At 49.0% G+C, this 22,918-nt stretch overlaps 1 protein-coding gene and 1 long non-coding RNA gene across 14 annotated transcripts in view; one reads left to right on the forward strand and one right to left on the reverse strand.

The window, feature by feature from the left end:
- Positions 1-22,918, forward strand: part of LOC308198140 (uncharacterized protein) — a gene marked incomplete at its 3' end in the record, with an annotated part of 176,686 nt that overhangs the window by 67,032 nt on the left and 86,736 nt on the right. The window lies entirely within an intron of this gene.
- Positions 1-22,918, reverse strand: part of LOC308198158 — a 63,774-nt gene that overhangs the window by 21,914 nt on the left and 18,942 nt on the right. Inside the window, exon 4 of the long non-coding RNA XR_013953666.1 lies at positions 1-22,761. This exon is cut by the window's left edge and continues 21,914 nt beyond it. This is a non-coding gene — a long non-coding RNA (uncharacterized lncRNA). The remainder of the gene's footprint in view (positions 22,762-22,918) is intronic.

The following is a 22,918-nucleotide window of genomic DNA, read 5'->3' on the forward strand; positions in this document are numbered from 1 at the left end:
CCATCGTTACTGCTTCCTAATTAGTTGTGGCAACTGCGATGATAATGTTGCTCATTAGTTCCAAAAGCTGCTTTCTCTGTGGAAAACTGAACTGCGTGAGGACAATTATATATACATGTGTGTGTTTATAGTATGTATATGCATCATTCTGAATACATGTGCAAGTAATATGTACAAGTATAATTTTGCTTGTGCAGGAGAGAAACATCTCCATTACTGTGTTTGTGTAGAACCAAACACTTAAGCAAATACGTTTCGGTGGATATTTAAACACAGAGGAGATGGCAAGTAACAATCAGGATTAGGAAACTCAAAGGCAAATGGCAAACGCGTTGCAGAGTCGAACACAGCCTCTCCCTGTGTGAGAGCACAGCACGGAGACAAGCCAGGGCATGGGTTCAAGCACCTGGCTCAGTGGGGTCAGGTTCACTAACATCAGCCAAGGTGTTGCTTCCTCACGGAGAGACTTTCTGCTCTACAAAACCGATTCTGTTACCTGCTCTTGCCTGCTGGGAGCAGCTCAAAATGCTGCTTCCCAAAGCAGCAGCTTTCTCCTCTCATGCTTCTTCTCTTGGATTTCCAACTTTAATCCTTTCAGAAACCTCTTGCCACAGCCAGCTGTATTTTTCTTGGTACTTTTAAGTTAATTTATTAATCTAAATATGTTGGGAATTTGCTCTTTTTCACTTTGCGCTCATCCTTTTCCTCCTGCGTAAATCACATGATTCCAATCTGCCATATACGCCTTTGTCCCTTAAATTATTCTGTTCTCAAACTTTCTTAATGTCTGTAATCCTATTTTTTATTTGCTTGTCTTTTTTCGTCTGCTACCCTTTATTTTACTGTCTCTCCTCTTCACAATGCTCTAATTATCTTGACTTTCCACAGCCATTTTGCAAGCCACTGGCCAAGGCAATTTCAATATATTTGAGCTTGCCAAAGTATTCTTGGATGGGCCCTGCAATGGAATTATACTGTACTGAACCTAAATCCGACCCGCTGCTGCTCTGATTATAGCCCTGCCTTGTCTGTATTGAAAAACGCAAGCACATTTAAAGAGACAAGTTTCCTATTATCTTAAGAGGCAGCTGTCATTCTCCACCACTCCTTCTTTTTTCTAATTAGTTTAGTGAAATGGTGTCTGTCAAACCCGCTCTCAACGGTGATATTTGTACCCCAATTCTGAAGCTGAAATGCCATTGTCCCAGAAAGCCTCAAGGTCTGTCACCATCAAGTGCTTGTTGGGAGCCACACCATCACACAGCATCATTAAATAAAGCACTTTTTTCAGCCAAATCCATGTGTGTCCAGTCTGTAGACCGCTGGGATTATATGGATTCTTCCCACTGGCTTCAGGGCTTCAGATCTTTCCCTATCTCTGTTTGCCCTAAAAAGCACCAGCTTCTAGCTAACGCACCATGGCATTGTCATCTGGGCCATGGCTTTTCCTCTCACATCTTCTGCTTCCCAAAAAATAAAAGCTTCTGCATAGCCACTGACTTTAGGCGACCCCTCAGCTGCTCTCTGCCGTATCACAGGACTTCTACTTTTTGGTTCTTTTGTACGGTTGGAGCCACCCATGCAGGGGACTCAACAGAAGAAATTTGGAGAAGCATTTTTGGGATCCTAGGGAAAATGGGAGGCTTTTGTGATAATCCTAGAGCCCCTAACCCCACAGTTCCCAGGCTCTGTGTTTGCCTCCTTGCCTCTATCCACGCTGATAGCTTGTGACCCAGCACACTGTCTGTGGGAAACCGCTGTGGTAAAACAGCAAAATCCATGGATGGGCTGCAGGATGGTCCCTAAGACACTGGCCTCACTCGGTGGATGCCTGTGGCCCACAGCAGGTGAGGTGGCAGGCCCTTCATGACGAGAGCTCCCAAGCTGCCCAGCCTCCTCGTGGTAGGGCACAGACCATGTCCTGCAGTGGGCAGACCTGCACTGATCTGGTGTTTCACTTTTTGTGTTCCAGGTTATTTCATGAAAACAAAATCCCCCAATACACTGAAGGGCTCTGCCTTCATTTTATTGTTGTTTCCCATCCTCGTTACCTCGGCGTACCTTACTCTCGGCCTCGCTGCACGTACAGCAAGCTCAACTCCATGTTTGCACTCACGTGCTTGTCCCTCGGGGTGCAGTAGGAGGGCCAAACATCATGCAAGAGAAGATTAATGCAGTGATCCCTGCCGAGGAGCTGTGGTGGTTTGGTGCTCCCAGTGCTTGAGGCATGCCTGGGAAGGCTGGGCAGTGAGCACAGGGCTTCCTGAGAGCATTGCGATGGTGCTGCCGAGCGCTGTGCAGGTGGAGGTCAGTGGGCATGAATTTAGGGGCAAATGCACAGCTTTGCAAGCCCACGCATGCTAGCAACAACCCCCATCATGCTCACAGACAGGGTTTTGAGGCAGGTTGGTGCAAGGTGCCTGCATGGCAGGGCAGGCAATTGAGAAAGGCCACCAACCCTCTTCTGATACCCTGCTTTCTCCCAGGGCAAAACTCTTTCTGATGCTGCCCCATTGGCATCCCATCATTGCTTCCCTTTCTAGAGGCCCTGGGGATTAACTGAGAGTCTACAGGCAGTACTTGGTGGCAGACCTCCAGTGCCCCCCTGTGAGCTCTGTGGCATCCACTCTCTATCCTTCTGGTTGCCCCCAGCTCTCCCGGACAGGACCAAAGCTGTAGGGAAGCCCTGGGTCCTGCCCCAGCCCCTTCTGCCCCCTGAAGCTGAGGCAGACCTTCTCCTCAGTGGCTTAGAACCACCTCCTGCCCACTGCAAGCCCTCCCCCGCACTGCCTGTGCTTGGTGGCACCTGGTTGCCTTGCACACAGAGGCTGTGTCCCCGTGCCTAGCAGGTGCTGTGCGTTCCCATGTACTCGCTTCAAGGTCTCCAGCACTGGCGGAGCGGTGGCGTCAGCAGACCACAGGTGGCTCAGGTCCTCGGGTCCCCTTCTTTGTTCCTGGAAGCCTTGAAACTTCTCCCCAGGCGGGGGGTGAAGAGTCTGTTAATTTCACACTTCAAAATAATCTTTGCCCTCTATTTCTCGTTCTCAAATACGATTGTGTTATCCAGGGAGGTGTTTTAGGGACTCGTGAACAATGTGGGGCTTCTCCAGCTTTCTCATCCAGTGCTCCTGTGACGCTTTTATTTCCATTGGCTTGAGGCTCTCCTTGCCATTCACAAGAGCCATACACAAAGCCCTGTGGGGCTGCTGCCTGCCAGCTCCATGCTCAGAGGCTGGCAAGCACGTGCAAAATGTCAAAATCTCGGCAACGCTAAGGGAAACAGTTTTACCCGGCACTGAGGGGGTCGGGGCACCAAGCACCTTCCCTATCTCCGAGATTCTGTTATAAAACAACCTCAGCCAATCAAAGGTCTTCCCTCAGCTCATTTCACACCACAGGTCTCATGCACAAAGACTGGGAAAAAAAAACTGATTCCCTTGAATTCTAGCATATGTCTGCTGGTGCACATGGGATTGCCATGAGTGGGACTCAAGCTATTTTAAAAACTGACTTTTTCCACCAAAAGGAAGATCTGTGCTGTGGTCAGATACCCAGCCATGAAGGAGAGACAAAGCCCTGGGCTGCGCTGGGCCCAGCATGAGGGGCACGGCTGGCTCTTCTGGGGAGGGGGCTTGCAGCAGGCTCGGGAAGCAACAGGATGTTTTAATCTTCTCTGCAAAGTTTTGCACAAGAAATGGTGTTATGTTTGGCTTTGTAGAGCTGTCCTGTCTTGAAGAGCTGTTTTTCTTCTTGCCTGAGGGGGAAGGCATGATATCAACCAGATTTGTTGAATGCTAGCAGTTTTCTGTGTTGTTGTTTGGATTGTAAACACTGCGGGTCATCAGCCCTCCGCTCTCACCACGCCTTCGCCCAGGTCCTGCACGAGCAGCCCCTTGCCCTGCTCGGGCTGCAGATGCTGCCAGGACACTGTTAATAAATGATTTCTCATCCGACCCGAAGCTGCAATGTCTCCTTCTGGCCCTGGACCTGCTGCCATGGTCCCCAGGGTTGCTGAAGCAGTTCCTGCTGGCACCACCAGCGTTTTGGGCTGCTCCCCCCCAGGTTCTGTCCTCTGCTTGTGGCCGGGCATGTCCCCAGTGCATCCCCTCCTTGGTGGCTGGTCTTTGTCCCATCACAGCCCTATGTGGGTGCCCACTCACAGGGACGAAAACATCTTCCCGAACACTGCAGCAGATAAAAACCACATGCGTTTTGAATCGTTTTTCCCCAGCTGCTTTTCAACTCGCCTTTTCCCTCCAGCTGAATGGGTTTTGTTTATGTGCTGCCCAGGTTTCCCATTTCCGCCAGCCCTGGCGCTGTCCCTGCCGATGCCCCCGGTGTCACCGTGGCTGGTCCCCGTGGGGCTGTATGAGCCACCCCAGCCACAGGCACCCTGTCGCCCACTGAACCCGGGCCTTCAACACACATCCCCAGGCCAGCACCCCAACTGGCATCCCCCAGCCACACGCTGGCAGTGCTCACTGGGGCTGAAGTGCTCTCCAGCAGCCGAGATCACAGCATGAGAGCCTCTCAGGAAGCAGGAGGGAGGCGGAGAAGCTTCACAGGGGAGGCAGCCAGCCTCTCTGCCACCAGCACATGAGGGAGAGGCCGGCCTCACGCTGCTATCCTGTGCAGCATCCCACTGTCTGGGGCTGATCACTTAGCCGAGCTTATTAACAGGAAATAATGTTTAGTTTTCTCTCCCCTGGGGTTTCAAAAAATGTTTTCCAAATATTGTTGTGTGCCATAAGGTCTTTCCCCACTGCCAGTCGCTCCTCCGGCACTTGGATGGGAGTCACGAATTCGCTGGCAGGCAGCGCAGCAAGCAGCCACTTCTCTCCCTGTCACCCATCGACTGGCCCCCGTTGGGGAAGAGGTGGCACGTGTTTTCTCTCTTGCCTGTCTGCCAGCCCTTCAGGGGCTCCTGCGGGGAGCAGGGCTGGAAAAGCACCCATAGGCATGTGCTGGCACTGCGGGGAGGGATGCATGGTGTCCATGGCCAGGACACCCCATTCCCGGTGTCTCCTCCTCTTTGGGGAAAACCCTGTCAAAACCACAAAGCGCCCAGATTCTGCTGCCCACTGGTCTGCCCAGATGCAGAGCATCCTCATTAACCTGTCACAAGGAAGGTCCCACTGTAACCCACTTTTCCCCCATGTTTTTCTTGGAGAGGCTGCCGCTCCTGTGGTTGCTGACCAAGTTTCTTTGTAAGCGTTCCACAGGCTGTCAGTGCCTCCATCCCTGGCCAGCGTGGAGGGCTATCACTAATGTGTATCATTCATCAAAGCAAAATTACATGTGTCCCAAAAAAGGATAGCATGCAGACAAATTACAGCATGCGGCAAATTGCTTGCTTGTGGAGGAAAAAAAAAAAGTGTGCCGTTTTCCTCCCCTCCCAGAGGTAGGTGTTTAATTCAGTGTATTAGCAGAGAAATGTGTTTATAGGTACTGGCCGGGGGAGACCCAATGGCAGAGGGGCACAGCACCTGCCACCTCCTGGCAGGGTCACACCATGCCGGGGGTCCCAGCAGCATCCCCCATCCCCGTGGGCACCGCTCGGAGGCAGTGGTCGCCTGTGCTGGTCCCTGTCCCCACTGGCCTTCAGCCACCCCCAGCCCACTGGGCTGCTCTGCCAGCCACGCCGTGGTGGGCTCTGGCCCTGCGCTTTGGTCTTTCGGATCACCAGAGCCCCTCTGGTGCAGTTAATTGATTTTCATTAATCACAGTCTTCTCATCTACTTGTTTATGTTCTTCACTACTTTGCAAATTTAATCTGACATCTGATTTACAGATTTCAGAAATTAACCTTCCTTCAGCGTTTCTGTTTCAATGTATCTTTATTTGTTTATGTTCCTGTCAAGTGTGTTTCGATAGAAATGATTTCTGCTTTTGGCAAGCAAGCGAGCCTATTGTTTTACATGTAAACGTGTGTTTTTGTCAATGGGGTAGAACACAAATGGCTAATTATGGCTCCGGACGCTATGTCCTCATTCCAGTTAAGCAGTGCTCAGGTTTAAGGTGTCGTGGGTGCTTTGGCAGCCTGGACCTGCAGCGAGCTGCTCCCCATGGCTGGGCCAGCCTGTGTGCTAGGGCTGGGATGTTCCCCGAGCTTCGGACCCTGCCTGGGGTCAAGTGTGGACGTGAGGATGGGGCTCTGACGGCCAGTGCCAGCAGTAGTAGCCCAAGTGTCCCCTGCCCACACAGTCCCTTCGCAGCCCTGGTCTCCACCAGGAGTTACTGGCAGATGTCCCCAGGTGGGCACCCATGCAATGTCTCACCAGGGGCTGCGGGGACAGCAGGAGAAAGGCTGGCCCCGTGCTGCCAGCACTGTGGGGTAAAGCTCTGTCAGTTGGTTTGCCACAAAGACCTGTGCTCTTTGATCAACCAAACAGCAGTTGCCTCCAGGAATAGGGATTTTGTGTTTCTGAAGGAACAGTTAACCTGGCAATGACAGTATTTTCTTGCTTGCGGAGGAAGGTGTGTGCATTATTACTGAGGCACAGCAGAAATAAAGCTCCTTGGCTCACCCCGTATTCAAGAGCTATTGTCTAGGACAAAGCATCATGCAAAGAGCAAGAGCAGTTTCTACTGCAGTGGCTATGGCACACCTTGCAATGGAAATGAAAACAAACCCTGAGCAACTCTTTATCAGCATGAAGGAAAGAAAACAAAGGGGGAAAGAAGTGAGGGCACAATGCGCCGAGGATTAAAGGTAATTTTGGAGTGGCCCCAAAATGATTGCCTCTGTTTCCCTGGGAGATGGCGGAGCTGAAGGCGGGAGGGCAGGCAGGCAGCAAGAGTTAGTGGGTGGCACAGCAATGCTGAAACCCGTGGTGATGCCACAGTGGCAGTCAATGCAGGCAATTGCCAACCTGCCAGTGGGGCCTCCTGTACCCGGGTCAGATAACACGGAACACATTTTTCCAGAAATAATATTGAAGGGAAAATGCAATAAATGTAGCGTAGGTTTACCAACGGTGGTTGGTGTCAGGCTAATCTAATTTCCTTATTTAGCAAATGGTTTCTCTAAAGAAATGGAACTTGCTCGGTTCGGTACGACGCCCTGTGGGAAATTATTAGTGCAGGTGGAGCTGAGGGGAGCTGGCACGGGCGCTGCAGGACGGTGAGGCAGCGAGCGGAGGGGACACCGCGGCTCTGTTGGCTACGAGGAGACGCGCTGCCCGAGGGGCAGATACCAGGCAGGTTTCTCAGGAGTTGCTCTCAAGACCAGACCAATTCTTCATTTTAACTCTTTACTTTGCGTAGGAGGCTGTAACGTTCAGTGCACGTGCAGGGCAGGGCAGAGCAGGGCCTGGTAGCTGGTCACCGCTGTGTGTAACTGAGCAGCCATGCCGTGTGGCACTGAAGAGCCAGTAAAAGCAGATACATCACGAGTAGCAATGCTCCCTTCGACGTTGAGGTGACAGGCCGTCACACGGCTGCCCAGGGAAATTGCATAGGGCTCTGCCAGAACCACACAGCCCAACCTCGGGGCAACCTCATTGCCCTCCCTCCCCCTGTGCTGCTCTCACCGCATTACAGCCCCCAAAAGGCATAACCTGCAATAATCAACCCAAAATAACCTGGGGACTGGCTTCCTGACCTCGTACCCTTCCTGCGAGCATCCCTTGCCCGCTCCTGCGTGGGCAGCAGCTGGTGCCCGCTGGCCCTGCCTGCAGCCTGCCTGCACCAGCATCCCACATCCTTGCCACACCAGCAGGGGGGAAGAGAGGCCATGGCATTCGGGGAGCTGCCGGCCGAGCCTGGGTATCCTCAAAGGCCAGGACGCTGTCTTGCTGCCCGTGGGCACAGCCCCAGCCCACAGACTTCCCTGCATCAGCTGTACGTCCGCGCGGGCAGGGAAGGGTTTCTATTCCTGCCTGGTGGAGCCACTGGCATTTGCCCATACTGTAAACAAAGCCAGCGCTCTGAAAGCCAGCGGACACGAAAAATGTAATTTAGTTTCTTAATAGCCTCACTGAGGCTATTTCGGCATACGCACTGGGATGGCAGCACGGCCATGCTCACCAGCCCAGCTGGCAACCAGCTCACTCCCAGGACACACTCGTGTCTGAAGACCTTCAGCTCCAGAGGGCTCGCTGCCTTCATTTCGGTTACAGTTACCTCGCCCAGACAATCCGCAGCAGCATGTCGTGGCCCTCAGACAGTCTCGCAAGAGGCAGTTGGAGGGACTGTGAAGTGCTGAAAAATATTTTGCAGCCTCCAGTAAAGGAGATCTTGTGCTTCTTGGATGTGCATGCAAGGTCTTGGCCTCTCCTAGCTGCTCCAAGCACTGTGTAAGGGCCAGTGATGCTCTGAATATGAGAACGTACACTTTGGAATTTTGGAGGACTTTGCTCTTCACATGGGTAACCATTTTCACCTTGTGGCTCCAAAACTAAGCCTGGAAAGCTCAAGCTGAGGTGCAGCATAGCCTGCAGAAAGCTGTCCTAGCTGGGGTATGGCACAGTCAGCAGGACAGCAAGGAGATAGCAGTGACACTTACTGTTGGTGCTCTCTGGGCCCATTGTGTCATTTCCTAGGGAGGTTTGGTTTTGGCTTCCCAGGTGCTGCAAGGTCACAGCACCAAGCACAGCCAGTATGTGCTGGTGTTTAATTTCCTCCTGAAGTGCTGCAGCAGCACCAGTGGGTGAATGAGCCACACGGCTTGCAGTCTGCAGAGGGGGATGGGGCAACTGGGACTCAAAAAGCAGACCAGATATTAATTGCTGCCTCTAATCTTTTATGAAGAGGAAAGATTCTCTTTATGACCACCTGGCTGCTCTTAAAAGGTAGCCAGAAGGGAAATATTTCTGACTGCGCCTTCTGCCCCAGCACGCTAGAAGCAGTGCATTGCACCATAGACCAAAGCCAAGCTAACACAAACATCTCCAGAAATGCGGTACTTTGCTTTGGCCCAATAAATGCTGATGTCTGTGCCCTATCCTGGAGTGCAGCAGAGTACGGGGCATGTCCCCATCACCACTGTGCCTAGGCATGTGCCCCATGCCCCTTGGCAGGCTGAGGAGCCAAGAGGCATCCCCAGAGGAGCCCAACCCACACCTGCAAGCACTTAGATCCTTGCATAGGAAGCCTATGGAGATTCAAACCTAAGGTGAAAACCTGCTGTCATTACACCTTTTAAGCTTCAGCTCTCCAAAGCACTCGTTTAGACGACATGAAACCGTTTCCCTGGCACGTACAGCTGCCTGTGCACGCACGGACTCATTCAAAACCCAAAGCCCTACTCTGAATTAAATTGTCATCCTCCCACTCGCAGAGATGCGTTAGCACTGACTGTATAACATCAGCTTGGATCCCTGTATAGCATATGAATAAGCCTTTCAAATTGTGTATTCTGCCCTGCAGCATTTATCTCATATTTTGATCATGATTTTTTTCAGCTAAGATGCTCACTATTCTATTCAACTGGCTTGATGCTTTATGCACTTCTAATTTAGGGTTCATTTGTGACTTTCCAGCTCTGCGTTCATTTGGTAACAGTTTGTTCACTTGCTAATATGTTCTCAAACCATACGTTATAATGGATTTTTGCAATGGTTAAAGATAGTGACAAAAAGGATTTTTTTCCCATTCCATAACATGTAGATTTAGCAGTTCATTTTTCTGAAGGAGATCTTAATCACCCTTTTAATTCTCCTTTTGAACAAAAACCCTGCTATTTATCTTCAGAAGTGAAGACAAGGTTCAGGGGCAATTCTGAGAGTAGGGTATAATAAGGCACTTCGATTAATTAAAATAAAATATCATATTGGCCAGAAGAATTTGCCCCAATAGAACACTCCAAAATTAGCAGAGAATTGATGCCTGCCACGGAGCAGTAGGCTGAGGCACGGTGGTTAAAAATACCGCCTCATTTTCTGTAATTCACCCAACGTTGCCTTCAAATTTCTCATGGGTTGAGTTCACAGCAAACCTTAGTGATGAAGAAATAACCTCTCCGAGGCCAGGAGGGGATAGGGGCGAGAGGAAGAGGCCAGGAGGACGCGGTGGATCGCGCTGCTGCGCTGGAGTTTGACACTGGGAAGGACGAGTGCCCAGCCCTTTCTGGCAGCGGGCAGATCTCTCCCTAGATTCAAACAAATGGCAAGCCTTCTATTGACTTCGAGTGAGAAAAATATCGCATCCTTTCATGTGTAGTAGGAGTAATCATTAAAAGAAGCATATGGTTTTTAGCTGGTGTACAGCCACATAGGAACTACCCATTGTGTCTTTCTCCTTGGCCGGGGTAAACCCCACAGGTTGAGTCACTGATCGAAGGGCACCAAATCTCAGCAAAAAATAAAAATGGAAAAAAGCCCCCCTTCCATTGTGTGCTTACAATGGCAGCACTACCTTTTTATTTTCTCATAAAGAAAACTCAGACCGCCCTGCAATTAGCAGCGAAACCATGAATACTTTCTTCGTTAACCACAAATGGTTCTTTTCGCGAGGAGCAGGCTCACATATGTTCTAAATATGTTCAGTTTCATTAGGCGGAGACGCGCTGCGGATCTGCTGTTTTATTCAGGAAGGAAAACAAGCACTGCATATGTGCAGCAGAAGTTTTCAGGGACGGGAAGGACTTGAGGCGCTCACAGAGCCGTGGTGATGCTGGGGCTTGCCAAGACCAGGTGCGAGGGTCCCGGCTTGTGGCCCCCTGGTCACTGGGGTCGGGCACACACGGCACGGTGGCGGTGTCACCATGAAGGTGCCCATGGAAAGGTGCCCCCAGAAAGGTGCCCGCCGCAGCGCTGCTGCAAGGGGATGGGGTAGCGAAGTACCAGCAAACAGCTCCCTGATCCCTGAGCCGCCCACATTGCTGTAGAAAAGCAGTCTGCTATTCCTTGTGGATGGTATCAAACCAGCGTGGAGAGGTTTTGTATAAATGCCTGATTTGTAGCTGAGGAGCCCTTGTAAAGCACCAAATCAAATCAACCAGCACAAGCTGCATGGGCTGGAACAACCAGCAATCGATACTTATCACACTGTCTGCAGCGATGCCATTCATTTTTCCTCCCCTAAAACCTGGTTGTGATATTAATAACGTCTTTATCTGTGCATGGCTTGTTCCATAATCCCTGTGCCATGCTGCGGTGCAATCCTCACCTTTCCCCTTGGAGCCCGGGACACCCAGAGCCTGCAGCAGGGGCTCAGGAAGCATGGAGTTAAATAAGTTTGTGTTTCTCTCCATCTGAACAATTGGAATCAGCAGTTTGCATTATTTTAAAAATGAATGCCTGGAATCAGCAATTTTCTGTTTTCCTCTTTTTTTTTTTTTTTAAGATCTTGAGGGTTTTTTTTATTTAAAGTGGAAAACTACATTAAGTGCAAGGCACTCAACAAAGAAGCAGTCATAAAGCCTAAGTATTCTTAGAGTTATAAAATATGTCCGTTGTGGCAATTCTACTGCAAACAATGAAGTTTTAAGCATTAATATGCCTTCATTGCAGTTTTAATGCCTTAATATTGACTCTATAGCTCTTTTGGGTAATTTTGCTTTCTCTGGTACTTGAAAGGTGATGATGTCAGCGTTCTTCGCACTGATTCATATGCAGGTTGATGAAGCTGAGTTATTTATTGAGTTCCATTATATTTTCTATAAACATTAGTTCTCAATAAACAGAGACATTTAGCCGAGGGTTTATTTATTAAATAGGTACTGTACAGATGGTTTTGCCACACATGATGTGCTGCAGAGGATATTACTCAGGAATAATCAGCTGTGTTATAGCTTGGCTAAATTAATAAGATGATAATGATGAAATTGATGCTTTTGAGCTAGGCTTGGTAAATGGTTTTTGCATAAACAAACTGATAAATTTGAGAAGCAATTACTTGCTTGTCAAAGATAAAAACACAACAGGGCCCATTTATAGTTAGGTCCTATTTATTTTTAAAGATTGTACCAGATTTTATGTTTAATACGCTGCAATTAAAAAAATAATACTTAAATGAAGAATAATAAAAAACTAACTTTCTGAGCTCTCCTTCAAATTTGAAGATGTAGCATTGCTTGGTTAGACATCAAGTAAACTTTTTTCAAGGCTTTCACTACATCCAGAAAAAATATAATTGTTTTATGAAAGATGCTGCCCGGAGTGGTGCGAGGCAGACTCTGGCAGCCTTTTCTGCAGCAGTACTTGCTCTAAAATTAAGCTGTGTTTCACATAGAGGAACACAGCCTCCGGTTTGCTGCTTGATGTGGGTTTCACCACAGCGATCGCACGCAGGAACAGGGACGCACGCGGCTGCTCCCCACGCACACCAGCTTCATGCAGCTCTCCACTAAGATAAGCTGCATGTCTGAGTATGTGTTCGTATACATACACACAGTCATTTGACTTGTCCCCTAACAAGCACAAGTGTGTTATGTGGTTTTATATACTGGCCAGAGCAGTCTGTTGGTGTTTATTTAGAGTAGAAAAGCCAGCGGCCAACTCGGCGTGCCCCTTGCAGCAGCCCTGCTGGAGAAGCCCTCACGAGCTGCTGACGCCAGCCACGTTCTCAGGCTGATCGCAGCACTTCTCGGGGACGATGGTCAGGGCTTTCACCCCAGGGCCTGGGAGCAGGGGTTTGGGAGCACATAGGCACGTGAACATGCATTTGTACTTGTGACGTACCTGCAAGGTGGGTGCTGTCACCCTTGGTTGCCAGAGGAGGGGAGAACGTGAGCCCAAAAAGGATGCTGGCTAGCCCAAGGCTCTGCACCAGAGCCCGGCCCCAAGTGCTGCCACTACTGATTTATTTTGCGTTACTGGGTAATAATCCCTGCAGTCATCAGCTCTGGTGACTTTAGTTCCTTCTGCCCCTGGAAATCACTGTGCCACCATGATGGGCTCAACGGCCTGTCCTTTTCACCAGCTCCGTCTTCTGCAAGTGCATATCCTTGCAGGGTTGCCCAAAGTGGGCTATACCTGAACAGAGGCGTGGCATGACCAAATGTGGCTGTCCATGTCCTAACTTATAAGCTTGTGATTTCCACCCTGATGCTAAGGCTTTTACTTGTAGTAAAAGGGAGCTTTTGCTTAAGTATTCTTCTCCATGAGGGCCTGAGGGCAGCAGCAAGGCATGGGAGGAGAGGCCCCTGCTGAGACCACATCAGGAGGTCCTGCGCTCCAGGAGGATGTCCTGGATGTCCTGCCACAAGCAAGAGCAAATTTCTAACTGTCTTTCTTGGCCCTAACTTTTTTTTTTTTTAAGAATATTTGGTACTGGTGTATTAGTGTAACGTATTCCCTGAGTTTATGCTAGGGAAGCTGTTCATATGTTTTTCTTGGAGCTGTTCAGAAAGAATTTAATGTATTACATTGACCTCGAGCTCTGAGCAGAGGAAGCAGGAGAGCTGTTCTCTCGGAGACTGAAATGTGACACCAGCAATGACCACACAAAGGAAAAGCCCTAAAGTGTTGTTATGTCAGGAATGTGCAGGATGTACTCTGCCACCAGACACAGTTTTCGCTATCAGCTGTTACTTCAGGTTAATTACCTGAATTACAATTATTCATTATAACAAAATGAGACAAGGTCACTGGATTAGCCTTAAGAACCTGCGATGAAGCTGTCTGCAGTGCCTGTGTTAAAGGAATGAAACTCAGAAGTTTGGCAGCAAATGCAATGCTGTGGGGAGGTGCAAGGACAGAGGCTGCAGTTTCCCATTGGATTCAGGGGGACATCAGAGCTGCTGGGCTATGATAGGCAGAGCTGTTTTGGAGAGGGGAAAGCCAGCCCCTGTCGGTCTCCTTTGTGAAAGGAGCTGCCTCGAGATGCTCCTGGGATGAGGGACATTCAAAACATGCTTTCAAGATACAAATATTTTTTAAATATTACTGGGAACTTCAGGGGAAAAAAAATTAAAAGTGAATGTTTTTGAAAAAGTGCACTGTTCAAACAAAATAGTCAATTTTAAATAGAGAAAGATTTCTGCCAGTCGTGATTTTCTTCTCATGAACAGCTTTACAATACCCAATGATATTGTTAATTAACAAAACCTGAGAATTCTCCAAAAAAGGTTGCTGAAAGTTTTAGTTGCTTTAGACAGTAGCAGTGCTGAACTTTGTTTTTGATGGAGGAGTCAGCTCCAAGCTGCTGTCAGGAAAAGAAAATTAATCAGAATGGATCCAAATCTGGAGCAGTCACTGTGCAACCCCACCCTGCTATTGGGGTGCTTCGCCACAGCCTGGCCAGCCCTCCAAAAGCTTCCTTAAAATCCAGGGCACGGCACCGCTTCAAGGCAGAGCCATTCATTATTAATGAGGTCATGCGAAAAATCCTATGGACGGGCCTGTGACGCTAAATGAGCCGATCCCAAATAATGCCACTGTAATGAATTCCAGTGGAATAAATAATGATTGGGCCATTAGCATAATGCGCCAGCCACCACCAGCCTGGCACAGCCACTGCCACCTTGCTGGTGGCACCGCCCCATGTCCCCAGGCTCTGGAGTTGCCCGCCCTGCTGCACGGCCCCTCTGTGCGGGCAAGCAGCAGGGCGGGTGTTTGTGCACCTCTCGCTGTAATGTGTAATCAGAGCTTTTGTTCCATGGCTTGCACAAGCAAATTAATTAGAAATTTATATGACCAGAAGTTCAGTTCAGCGTGCGTTTGAGGCACAGGCTATTACTGTGCACCTATTTACTCTCTTCGTCATGGAACAATTATCTGCCCATTTAGAAAATGCAAAATTTGTTTCTATTTTGATAGACGATCCTGGCCATAAAAATATCAGATTGCTGTCAATTGTAGCATGCTGAAAAACCTCCTAGAGGAAACCCCAGCTTGTGCCCCCCACACACCAAGCATCACCCTGCAGGTCCCTGGGAGGCTGCGTGGCTGTGCCAGCACACACCAGTCCAATGCCATGGGGGATTTCTGTAAAAAAAATGCTGTTTCCCTGCGCTGACACCGGTTCATCAGCCTCTCCCGAGCACCCTGGGAAATCAAACCAATGGTAGGAAGGCTGAGGGACGGCAGTGGGGACGTTTCTGCCAGCGTCCCCGTCCCTGCCGGCAGCCGAGCAGACCGGCGCGTCAGGTGCTCCTGCCCCTCTCATGTCTGCTGCTAACAAACCCAGCCAGGGAATGTCATTAGAAGCAGCCACGCCATCTGCCTTCTCCTCCCCTCCCCTTTAAATAAGGAAACACCTTGTCAAACACATCCCTCTGAATATCCCTCCCGTGCTTCGCAGGATCGTGCACCATCTGGGCCCCGCGCAGCGCCATGGTTTCTCGGACACACTGTGGACGCCCCTGACGCCCACGGGGCACTGGGGCTGCAGCCGTGGGGTGGCTGGGCATCCCAGATAGGGCGGGCATGGACGGGGCCTCTGGTCCCACTGGGAACATCTGCGACAAGCAGCAGACCCATGGAGAAGGAAGGGCAAGGTGGCCAATGCCAACAGCAGCCACCCCAGAGCTGGGAAATGACAGGGCTAAGCAAGGGCAGTGAGTTGTAGGAGGAAAAAGCCCAGCAACTCTGTGTTGTAAAACCTAGAGAATTACCCAAGAAGGACCTCAAATACAGGCATTTATTAACATGCAAATGGACTGAGTCAGCAATTAGTCAACACTCCGCATAATTGAATAGAATATAGTAATTAAGTTGCCATTTAATTATTCCCATTTTGCTAAAGGTAAATATTTACCGCAACCATGTTTCTTTCCATCGTCTCCTGCATGGAAAGAAGGTATCTGCGCAGAGGGCCTGCCTCAAAGTTTCCCAAAAATTTGAATGCTGCAGGTTGTCCCCTGTGCAGCCGGGCTCCTCCGAAACATCTCCCTGTGCTGGGGACGGGGTCTCTGTGAATGCTGGTGGCCACAACCTTCAGGGCCCAGGCCACACAAGGTGGCATCTGACTGGGGTTTGAGGCTTGCCGTGGTTCTGCAGACCCGTCCCCTAGGCACACACATGCACACGTGTGTGCACAAGCACACACACACATGCCCCTGTGCTTGGTGGCCATGCAGATGAGTCTTTGTTCTTGGTGATTACTGTGCAGACAACACACTCACCAGGCTGTGCCAAGACACTGCGTACAAGTGATGTGCTGATACATGAGATATCGTTGAGCAGAGCCTTAGGAGACAGAGGAACATTATTTTAAATTATCTCAAACATAAAAACAAAGTGAGAATTTGGCAACCTTGCAGCAAAAACCTCAAAACTAGTTATTCCTTTTAAATAAAAACAAAAATGAGAAACAGTAACTATTAGAAATCCCACCTGGTGCTTTCACTGTGTTAATGATGCTTCTTAAATTGCATGTGGGTAAATGGTAATTTTGTCTCACACCATTAAAAACTAATGGAACCCTTGATGATAAGAAATGCCATAGCTAGCTTGTTGGAAAACGTTTAATTAATAAAGTAATAAAATTATTGTAAACTAGTGCAGTTTCACAGAGGATTCAACGAGATATAAAACAGATAAAACATCCTTGAGAGTTGGTACAAGAAATGAACGCTACTCTATAAAAAGAAGCACTATAAAGTTAAGCTGGCCAGTGTTATAAAAAGTTAAGAGGAGATATTGAAATAATATGGATATTCTGTCCAGGAGAAGTGCTGGGAAAGCCTTGTGAAGGGAGTAGTATATATTTTTTTAGGGGACTAGAAGGAAAGAGCATGTTTCAGCTGAGCTGGCCAGAGGGCTGCTTGCAGGAGCACAGCACGGTGAACCTGCGTGAATATATTATTGTTATTATTATCATTATTAGTATTCGTGTTCGTCCAGCCCTGAGCAGTGCAGCGTGTGTGCATCCTGAGCTCTTCCCACCCTCTAGTGCAGCTCGTGCTGGTGGCGGGCAGCAGAGACGCCTCCACCCTGCTCCAGATGGGGACTGTCCTTGCGCACCCACAGCAGTCACAGCAGCAGCATCCGCCTTCCTCGCATGGAGGGGCAGGAGCCAGGTGGTGTGTGTATGGGCCCGGAGATGGCCGCGCGGCTGGGCGCTGCCTGGCAGAGCCCCTGCTGAAGGGGCTGAGGCTGTGGGACGGTGTGGCCGCCGGGGCACTGCAGGGAAGGGGATTGCATCTGTTATTTCTCCCATATGTCGCGAGCGTGTCATGAGATGATGACAAAATAATAACAAGTTGGTGGCTGTTTGAAACTTTTTTTTTTAGCAGCTGTGTTTTTAGAATATTCTAATTAACTATCCGCCTCCCTTAATCACTTTAAGATATTGCTGAAATAACTGGGAGCTTGCTGCACCTTCTCTCAACACCGAGCTTCCCCATGTGGGGACCATGACTCTATTTTTAGGAAGGGAGGGCAGAAGCAGCAGGGCCAAACTGGAAATACACAGTTGGGTTTATCATCGGCAGAAATTATGGCAGGAACTACTGACACCATCGTGCAGTGATTTTAACTTGCAGCCATTGTCGTACAAGCAGGAAAAGAGGTGACATTGTCTTTCATCTGCACAATGACTGAATCATTTCGCCTGGGCTCAGTTTTGCAAAATTCAAATGAAGTAAGTGCGGTATTTGTTGGAAGAATGAAACGGTGAACAGTGAGTAAAGGGAAAAATATTTGTCAGCTTGCCAGGGAGAAGCAAGATTAAAAGCTGACTGTTAATAAAGCATGTGGATGACACGGCTGTCTCACCACTTAGTGCCGTCGCCCGAATCAGGTAAAAGCAGAGGGCTTTATCTCCAGAACGCACTCCTGTCTGTCAATGTTAGTGTGGTTTTTGTTGTTGTTGTTGTTTTTTTTTTTTTTTTTTTTTAAATGACGTTTTCTTCTGGCAGATGGGAACAAGCCTTGAAGAATAATTTTTTTTGGAGGCAGACAAATTGGCTGCCTGGAAATGTATGTGTTTGGGAGCCCGGCGGCTATCTGCGCAGGCTGGGAGTGCCCCAGCCCGCCTCGCCCCGCTGCCCTCCAGCCTACCCGCCAGCCTCCATGGGCCAAGCCCATCCCCAGCCCTCCATGTGCTCTGGACACTGCTGGTGTTGCTTTGTGCCTGCCGCGTAAAACTTCCCCACCAGGGGATTTTTACCAAGATGAATGTGCTCACCTCCCCACTGCCAGCTGCTGAAATCCAACTGATCTGTAAGCAGCAATAAGGCCGTGGGCCCTGGTTAATCAGAGCTGCAGCACTCGGTATGAGAGGAGGCCAAGTAAATCCGTTCCCCTCATTGACAGCTGCAAAAACTGGTGTGTAGGGTTAAGTGACCTGGCATGGAGGATGTGCCCAGCCCCATTCCCACAGCATCACCTCCAACCCCCAGCCCCACCACGTCAGCTGCCTCCAGACCAGGTGTGAGCAAAGTTTCACCAGCAAAAAAAAAAGTATTCCTCAGAAAATCCTCCCCTAAATAAGGTACCAAAAATGGGTGTTGTGTTTTGCGAGCCAGCATCAGGAGCAGGCGGCAGCTGGAAAGGTTTTTGAAGATCACAGCAGTGCCTGAATGCTGGAGATCGATAGAGCCAAGCACCAGGCACCCTGGAGCCCACAGCAGTGCATGTGGCATGTCAAAAGGCAGGCTCAGGCACAGGCAGCATCGCTGCCCGGCTCCACAAGGGCAGTGACACTTGTGGCAGCTCCTTGCCGTGGCATCCCCTCCCTGCTGACAGCATGTGTTAGCACCTTCCCTCGCACAGAGCTGGAGTACTGAGCCCAGCGCACACAAACAAATCTGTTGTCCTCCTCCCTGGGTGCCTTCAGCTTCCTCAGAAATCCCTCATAAGGAGAGAGTCTCCCTTGGCCTGGGCAAGGGGGTTTAAAACTTTACGCACAAATAGGCACATGCCTCCACAGAAACATACGTGTGCAATCAGATGCATGCAGCTCTCTCTTTCTCCCTCTCTATAAAAATATACACACATATGTACATCCACAGATACACAGGCATGTGTGCGTATGTGTGTGTGCAAAGAGAGGAGAAAAAAACCTCTCAGAAAATGAAAGACAAATGTTCGAAAATAATATTCCCAAGCCCTCAAATCCCTAATCATGAGTTTGATGCAATATTTGCCCTAATGGGAAATGATAACTGGCAATAGTCCAAAGCAAACCTCTAAGAAAGGAGCAATAAAAAAGGAAAATGCTAGCTTGGCAGTTACAGAAAGAGGAGCCGAAGCGAGAACTGCTGTCGGAGATAATAAAGAATTAACCACAAACCCCTTTTCTATTAAGCACAAAAAAGGATATTAAAATAACGTGCCCCTTCCCTAAATGTCTAAGGGGTTGTGTCATGCTTTGCTCTGCAGCCTCCCCAGGACTGGCGGAGACGCAGGGCTGCATCCCGCGCCCCTCCTCACCAGTGCCCCGCTCCTGCCGGGGTGGCTGCCGCATGCCCGTGCTGTGCTGGGCACGCTGCTTGCTTGTAGCTCGCACCCAGCAGCCACAAACCTGCCCTTTCCATCGAGAGGGGATGGGAACACAGCCAGGGGGGTGGCGAGGGAGCTGAGCTGCTCCTCAGGCCAGCGAATGTGAGGTCCCCACTGCCCTTGCAACGTCCTTGCAACATCAATGCAATGCCCTTGCAGTGCTCTCACAGCACCCTTGGTGTACCAGCACTGGTGGCAGCCAGGTCCTGGGGACGACTGCAGGGGCAAAACAACATCTCTCACACATGGTGTCTCTGTGGGAAACCATTGATAAACTTGGCTATGAAATTTGGTTTTATGAATTATATATAAAGGGTGTCATCCATTTAACAGAACTCTTCCTATGTGTGTGTAAAGCACGCTAGCTCAGCAATAACAGCTGGGTCCTCTGTTGTTCCAAGGGAGCTGCCCATACCTTATCTGTGAGGCTCTGATTTCATTTATGAGTTGACCCGTTTGGTCTTGCCACCTCCCATCGCACCCATTGCTTAATAGGGCAACTGCATGGTGACCTCCTGCCAGCACCCTCAAAGCACTTCGTCATGGATTTCATCAGTGCCAAAGATGATGACAAGGAAAATTCTGCATCACCTGGTGAAACGCTATTCTTTACATTTTTAACTGGTTTTCCTTTGTGGTCTCCATGGAGACCTTGAAGACATGGCTGTAATGGACCAGGTCTCATGGGCTCCCTTGCCCCTTCACTCCCCTCATAACCCTGCGCATCACAGAGCACTCTGTACAATGTGGTATTGTTATGTTATCTGTACAGTCCACAGACACAATGACATCTGTTTTTGAGTCCTAATGCTCCGTTTTCTGGTTATGGTCCCAAACATCAGTGCTTTTACTTCCAATTTTCTTCTTGTGGGGCATTTTCTCACTTTAAAGACAGCATGCGATGAATCAGGAAGGGCCATGGATGTGGTACTTTTGCAGGGCAGCAGAGCTCCCTCACCTGCAGCAGGCTCTAGCACAGAGGTGGCTGGTTTCCAGCCATAGAGACATCCCACAGTGCTACTAAAAAGCAGTGCTACAGCCTGCTGAGGGAGGTTTGGCCAAGGCCAAGAGCAGCCACAGGAGTCGCAGGGCTGGCTCCTGGTGCAGGTGCATTCTCATGCCATGGTTCCAAGCCACGGATGCACCAGGGGGCCACAGGCCAGCACTGTTTCCGTCTGGTCTCACAATGGGCAGGGTTTCAGTAACTGATTTTGTGCATTTTGTGACCAACCAACCCATTTAATAGCATGCTCCAACATAAACACCTTTGAAATTTCCACCTCAGATAAAGAGCAGGTTTTACTATGGCAATTCTGAATTTGCAGGAGACATGGTACTCAATGCATCACAGACCCGACAGACTGAATTTTCCCCTTTATATCAAGTCAAAGAAATCCTAAATAATTTTATCTTCAAAAGCAATTATGACCTAACTTTGGTTCATTAGCACACAAGGAGGCATTGATCATACAGAGTAATGAAACGTAACAATTCCTTTGGTACTTTCTTATTGTCAGGATCTCTAGTGTGCAGTTTGGCAAGTGCTAGATGGTAATAGCTCAAACAGGAGCTGCTACCAAAAATTTTTGTTGTTGCTCACATGCACTGGGAGTGCCCTGAGCCCAACAAGCCAAAAAGACAGCAATGCTGTAAGGAGTCACTAGGAATTTATTGTAAATGTTACGTGAAGTACATCTGCCAGTAACAGCTTATTTAAAATCACGATGTGTATATTGCATTGGTCGTATCCAATAGGAGTCTAAAGCTTTGGAAGAAAAATAAACACCCACCTGTACAAGACATTTTTTAAATCTAAACCTGTTGTTCTCCTAGACTTTTTAAATTGTGTGAGTAGGAAATGCCGATCCCACCTCAGTAAACTACTAATGCAGCCTAACTTTCATAGAAAAAAAATCAAACTCCCTCCTGAACTATGTCAGTGCAGAAAAGCAGAACTAAACGTCAGCTGCTTTTATCTGAGTTCCTAAATTTGAAAATAACCCGAATTATACCAATTATTACATAGTTTAAAAACCAAGCATTTGTATGCCACTACCAGTCCAGGCTAATTTCTAAGCTGAGCTTAAAAAATAAAATCAATAAAGGTATGGGCAGAGAGGTTTAAAAAAATAACTCCTGGAAACTGTGAGTCAAGCTCTTTAGAACAAGTTGTATCTGCCTGAGGTACGAGCTAGCTAGCTCTTAGATCAGGCACCTAAAGCTGTGGTGTCATAAAGTGGAAAAATACCACTGAGAGTCATTTTTAGCAAAGAACACCAGCAGCGCCTCTTGAATCCACATCCAGTGAAACTCCATGCCAGTTAGATACATTGCCAAATTATAAATTCTTATTTGATTTATCAATCACAATTTTATATTGTTAATTCGTATGTTCATTAGACAAATCTGTCCCTCCAAGGTAATCACTTAAGGTACTGTTGGCATGTGAACATGCACAAATGGATAATTCTTAATGACCTTCCAAGCTGACATATTTTTGGCATTGGTTTTCTGTATCCTAATTTCAAGCTGCCTCTCTGGTGTTGTGTAGGGCTTACTTCACTCAGCAAGGAGGTCGCTGCCGAGAGTGTTCCCATCAGATAACAGCAGAACGGGGAACAATTAGAATTATCTCATCAGATAAAACTCCTTTGGAAGCAGTTCACTCTTTCAGCAGCCTTGTAGAGAGGAGAAAATGTTCGCATCAGACAGCTTGACCAGTTTCCTGACTTCTTTTTCAGTATTGCCACAGGAATTATTACTGCGGTGGGCGTAGTGTGATCAGGCTCCTGCTCTGCTGGCTGGTATGCATGCTGCCGGCCCATGAGGCCAGGCCAGCCTCACAGATCTTATATCCTGGGTCACTGTGAGAAGGGGGAGTAACAGACCAACATACAACACGGCACAGCCATGTCTCAAATGCCAGATGTCATGACACAAACACCAAACAGAGGAACTGAAACCCTTTGACCATGAAGGGGGCTCCATCACTGTTTGTAGGCACCAGGTTCATTGCAGTAAGATGGGCTCTGCCACCGCTGTGACTGCTACCCCAGCTCCGTGAGGTGGCAGAAAAGAGGTCAGAGCCCTAGCACGAGTGCTACAGGGCTGCCAGCCTTTTCACAGAGCTTCCCCGAGCAGATCTGGGAAGGGAAGAGCGGTCGCTGGCATTGCCCACAGGCTGGCCAGGCTGCAGGGCCGGCAGGAGGCAATGTGTGGGGCAGACGAAGTGCCCCCATCCACTGAGCTTTAGCGGGTGGTTTCTGTAGGTTTGGAGGCTGGCTGCGAAGAAAGCGAGATGGGACCGGGGAGAGAGGTGCCAGAAAAGTGCGTCCCACACATGCCCCAGCCCACAGGCAGCCCCACTGCCGGCTGCCTGGGACACTGGAGGAGAAGAGTTTGCATCCCTTCCTCAAAAGCACAGCTCCGGCTGAAAAAAAGCGAATATATGGACAAAATGTAAATGCATTGTGACAAGCTGTACGAGGAATCAAAACAAGGAACAAGGAGCGTATGTTTCTTTTAGAGAAATGTCCTTTATCTCGCAGGCAGAATGAAGCGTGTGGCATTCAAATGTTAAGATTTTT

This window comes from Anser brachyrhynchus (genome assembly GCF_964034855.1).
Source record: "Anser brachyrhynchus genome assembly, chromosome: 7".
NCBI classification, from domain to species: domain Eukaryota; kingdom Metazoa; phylum Chordata; class Aves; order Anseriformes; family Anatidae; genus Anser; species Anser brachyrhynchus.